General features: G+C 41.5%; 1 pseudogene; it reads left to right on the top strand.

The window, feature by feature from the left end:
* Positions 1 to 4,745: 4,745 nt before the first annotated feature.
* LOC147860622 (U6 spliceosomal RNA) lies at positions 4,746 to 4,856 on the top strand (annotated as a pseudogene).
* The last annotated feature ends 743 nt before the right edge of the window (positions 4,857 to 5,599 follow it).

Raw genomic sequence — 5,599 nt, 5'->3', positions numbered from 1 at the left:
CACAATGGAGGCAACGGAATAGCCATTGGGGGCACGCAAGTTAGTCTCTTACTCTATGCTGACGACATAGTTTTGCTCTCAAAGTCCGAACATGACCTACAAAAGCACCTTAATGCCGTAGATGACTTTTGCACACAACGAGGATTGGTAGTGAATCTAACGAGAACTAAAGCCCTTATCTTTCACACATCGTCTACTCCTCTCTCATAAACCAGTAAAGGTAGTTGGATCATATGTATATCTAGTAGTCGCTTTTAGTGCTCGTTCAAGTAAATTCTCGATGACCCAAGCAACCAAAGATAGGCTAACGAAAGGGTATGCATCCCTCTCACTCTTAGAGAGACAATGCCACCGGACACACTTTCAAGAGCCACAGACCAAGGGATGGCTCTTCGAATCATTAGTGCTATGACCGTAGGATCATGACAAGGAGTGCGAGCGAACTAGCACAACTATTGAGATGATATGGGAAGAGTAAGAAAAGAAATAAAGCAATGATGCAAGTGAAACTAAGGTGAGTAGGATTAGAGGTGACCAAGACTAAAAGAGAATGAGAGAATGAGATGAAAGAAGAAGAGAAGAGTGAGTGAGAAAAGAGAAAAGCTTAAGAAATTTTCATTAGAAAGACCTTGTGCAAACTAGTTTCGCTCTAGGTAGAGCTCATCAGTGCCAAGGTCATTTACAACAAGAGGGTAGGTTTATATAGGGGGAAGGAGAGAGAGAGAGAGAGAGAGAGAGAGAGAGAGAGAGAGAGAGAGAGAGAGAGAGAATAGGAGTTTAATGATGGGAGAGAGGGAAACGGGGAATTGTGATAGGTAATGGATTGGTTAGTGAAAGTGGGTTAGAGGGGGGTTATATGTATGTACATGATAAGTGATAGGTGGGGGTGGGTGTGGGGGTGGGATATAAAAGGCATATAGTATTAAGTGGGAGTTTTTATGGATTTATATTTAGTTTTGACGAGAAGGGAATGAATGGACTTAGACTTAGTCCAACATATGAAGGGTCGTGGTAGTTCGGATAGTTGGGGATGTGTGGCTAAATCTGCGTGGAGGTTTTCTAGCATGTCGTGAATTCCTAATCTAGGGGTATCTTTCGTATACCTAAGTTTGAAGATGATAGGTATAAGGGTACTTTTAGGTTTTCTACTAAATACTAGTGATTTCCTAGCGTTAAATGGCACCTTTTTATAATTCTCTAATATAAAAGAAAGGGGATACCCTCTCTTAACTAATCTACTAAAAAATAGTTTTTTCATTCGAAGGAAACCTAAGGGGGTACTTTCTCTAATTAGGTATCGTTTTAGTTCATTAATAATAAAATGACGTTTTAAGTGAAGGGGGTGAACTGACGAGAATGAGAGATATTGGTAGGCATTTTGGGGCTTTTGGTAGCAATTAAAGGAGAAATGTGAATTCTTTAGGTTAATCCATAAATCTAAGAACGGTAATCTAAAGGGAGAAGTGGTGATGGTAATTTTGATGCAATTATTAGTGGAGGTGTTATAGAACTGGAGGTAATTTTCTAATTCGGGTTTAGTACCTGTCCATATCCCGAATGCATCATCTATATATCTAGTGAAATAAAAAAGATTAGGGTGTGATGGCTGGGAGTTCTCTAAGTGAGCTAAGAATAGGCATGCATAAACTATAGAAAAATTACTACCCATGGTTGTACCCTTGACTTGTTGATAGATCATGTCATCAAAGGATAGAAAGTGATATTCTAATGTGAGTGCGCTAAGTGTATAGATAAGGTTAGTTTTAGAAGATGAAAAATGTGGGGTAATCATTTTTCGTAAAGCTTGGAGTCCTAACCTAGGGGGTATGATGGGATATAAAGATTCAACATCAAAGGTGAAGATAAAGCTATTAGGGGGTGGGTTGAGATGTTCTAAAGTCTGGACAAGGGAATGTGAGTCTTTCAAATATTGCTTTTGAAGGAGAAGGATAGGCATGAGTTGGTGGTGAAGCCATTTTGATGTTTGTTCAAAAAGGGAGTTATTGTATGAGCAAATAGGTCTAAAACCTATTGGGTTTTTATGGAGTTTTGGGAGGAAATAGATATTGCATACTTTGTACCCTTTTGAGGGTTTATGTAGTATGTAATTGGCTTCTATGTTGGATAGGGTACCAAGATGGTTATTAACAATGCTTTTCAATCTATAGGATAATTCCTCAAGTGGATAGTGGGAGACTTTTTTATATGTATTAGTATCAGAAAGGTGTTCTATAGCTTTGTTATAGTACGTGTCCTTATCAAGAACACACACTCCAACATTCTTGTCAGCAGGTAGGATTATGATTTTGTTGTTTTTCTTAAGAGATTGTAAGGCTAGTGACAAGTGAGGTGCAATCCTAGTGGGTTTTAATTTGAGTGTATGAAGTGTGTCCCTAAAGATAGTTTGGTGTTTAGATATAATGTTTTCTAGGGGAGTGTACTTAGTAGGAGGTTGCCAACTAGGGTTAGGTAGCTTAAAGGGATTTTGGGGCAAATTATCCACATCTTTAAAAAAATGTTTAAGTCGAAGGGTCCTACTTAGGCTATCAAATTCTTTAAGTAGGGTAGGGGATGATGGTGGAGAAGATGGGAGGATGTGTTTCAAACCTAGGCTAAGGAGTTGTGTCTCATGTTTAGAGAGGGAATAATTAGAGTGGTTGTGGATCCTACTAATTCTAGGTTTATTAAGGAGAGGTGTCCAAAATTTATTACGGGGTTTCCTACTATGGGTCTTTTTCACATATGGGGAGAAGGGAAAATTAGATGTATGACGTCCTAACCACATGAAAGTATCTAAAGTAGAAGTAGGTCTATCGAGAAGGTAAAAGAGACGTTTCGCGGGATGTATGGCGTGCCGAAACTGTTTACTATCGCGTTTGGCACGCCTAGCTACACGTTTTTTGTCCTAACATTATTACATGGGAAAGTTTGTAGTTTTGTGGGAAGGGGCCGATTATTGTGAGTACGGATAGGTTGTTTTCTATGAGGGATTTCATATAAGTGTGGGGGAAATTTTGAGGGTGCGGTAGAATATTGAAATCTACTAGAAGTAGAAGGGGAGTTATGTGTAAAGAAGGGGGGGGTATGTGTAGGAAATGCATGAAAAGGGGGAGGGGTATAGTTTGGAAATAGGGAAACGTTGTGGGGGTTATTAGGGGGGAAATGCATAGGGGCATGGTTAAAAAATGGGGGAGGGGTATGAGGGGGGTTTATAGAAAATAAAAGGGGGGCATGCATCAAATTTGTAGGAAGTAAGGAGGGGGGGGGGGGGGGAGGGGCGTGATTAGGGTTAAACGAATATGGGAAGTGAGAGGGTATGTTTGAAATTGTCTGCAGGGATGGGGTGGGGAGGAGAGGAGGAGGAGGAGGGCCGCGAGGGAAAGACGGAAGGTCGTTCGTGCCATGGCTTGCATGATCTCCTGCACAGCCGCCATGGGGATACACTTCTTGTCTTATGTTAGCACGTGTGCCGCTTCCAAAAGATGTACGGCCTTCGCATTGGATGGACCTCCCGTATCGACCCGTAGGATAATTACCGCCATAGCTCATGTAGCCGCCGTTATGGTGTGACAATCGTCCACCATCGCCGCACGTGTAGCCGCTATCGAAGTAAGATCTTCGCTCTCTGTTGTATCCTTCCAATTCAAATTCCGGCGAGGTATGGTGGTGATGTATAGGCCGCGAGTGTGGCTCGTGTGAGGCTGAAATATATTTGGAAGGTGTAACAATACCTTTTCCACCTCAGCTTCTTCAAAATCAACATCCAATTCTTGACAAATATTTGTATTCATGGCACTCCCAATTACATTATAAAACTCTTGTCGTGCTTTCAAGACATCCTCATTAATAATCAACTATGGCCCAATCAAATTCTTAAAATGAGTAATACATAACTCAATAACCTTGACTAGGTCTACAACAATGTCATCCCCTATCTTAATTTGTACCACAACATATGGTGGTCTTAATCCTTGAAAAAACATATGAGATTGTGATTGATTATCTATAAATCCCTCCTTTAATTGACGTAGTCTTGTATGTTGATAACTTTGACAAGACAAATTCTTCACAATGTCCTGTACTTGAACTTGAACATCCAAAAGCTCTTCATCATGTGGATCATTCATCAATAGTACATTGCACCGTGTAAGAATATATGAAAACTTATCAATCAATTTCTTATGTCTTTTAGCATTAGTCATACCATACATACGATGAATATCACATTCTTATGAGGAGAAGATGCCCCTCTCACATTCCATGATACCACTTTCATTTAACACCTTTGGTAAGAACTTGCTCTTTATGAGCAAGTGTATTCATGAATGTACTAACTACTTGTTCAAGAGCTACATAAGGATTTGTGTGTACTACATCCCCTCCACCAATATTAGGGTTTTGTTGTCTAGCTCCACGAGAATGAAGTCCTTGATTTAATTGAGGTCGTACCACCCTTCCTGAAGAATCGAATTGTAATTGGTTGGACAATCTTTGATTTCACACTTGTTTCTACAAATGATTTTTCTTAAACCCCTCCTTCAATCTCAAATTATCTTTTGGTAATGTCGTACCATAAGTATTTTTTGATTCCCTTTGTATGGCAACACCCTTCCCTTTTATCTTATGCTTCACTTGATGCCACACTCCATCTTCAACATTTGGGCCATCATTATTACATACTCCATTCTCCTCCCCAACACCTCTAACATGACCATGAACTTTAGGATCTCGCTCTAACCCATGAGATGTTCCCTCATCCATGACCATATCAGATAAAATTGGAACAATACAGAGAAGATTAGCATGGCCCCGTTGAAAGGATTCCACGCACAGATCGAGAAATGTCTCTCTCTCTCTCTCTGGAGAGAGCAGACAACAGAAAAAATCCAATTCAAAATAATGACTCTCTCTTTATACATCGTGCTCAGTGAGCACCTTTTATACAAGCCCTGACAATTGGGCTGACACAAGTACTGACAGTACTTGAATGCTCATAAATGAGCCTACTATACTAACTCCCAAAATTATTCCTTACGAGGAATACCATACTAACGGCCTTCCGGTTTACGCATTGATACGGCCACGTTATGCGTATTGTTTTACGCACCCATTCTACGCACTGGGTTACGTACCGTATTACGCACTCAATGTTGAGCTTGTCGCCCAACACTCCACCTCAAGCTCAACTTGAGGTTCCGTCCGCTCTTTTGGATCTACGCTCCGGTTCCTTCTGGCTTTACGCCTCGCTCGCGCTCCTCGACCAGTTCGATTCCGCGCGCTTTGACCCTTCTGGTCGGCTTGTCTGCTCGTTCGGCCCTTCCCAACTCCCTTGTTGTCGCGGTGTCGGTGCATCCTCCGCATGGCCTTCAATTGATTCGGCGTATCCGAATGGAACTCTTCCGATTCAATTCCGCTCTCATCCGAATTGGTTGCCCTCGGCTCTTCCCTATGGTTATGGCCCTTGCTCTTTTCTTCAGCTTCTTCAACCGGCCCGAAATCGAATTCTTCATCCGATTCTGCGTCACGGTCACTTCCACCGCGATGAACACCTCCTCTCCTTTCACGCTCTTGTTCCTGTTCCTCCTTTCTCCCCCTCAAG

This window comes from Azolla caroliniana, unplaced genomic scaffold, assembly GCF_043228905.1.
Source record: "Azolla caroliniana isolate FFs.n. ecotype wild unplaced genomic scaffold, voAzoCaro1.0.p SCAF_9, whole genome shotgun sequence".
Lineage (NCBI taxonomy): Eukaryota > Viridiplantae > Streptophyta > Polypodiopsida > Salviniales > Salviniaceae > Azolla > Azolla caroliniana.
This window is presented reverse-complemented; position numbering and strand designations above follow the sequence as displayed.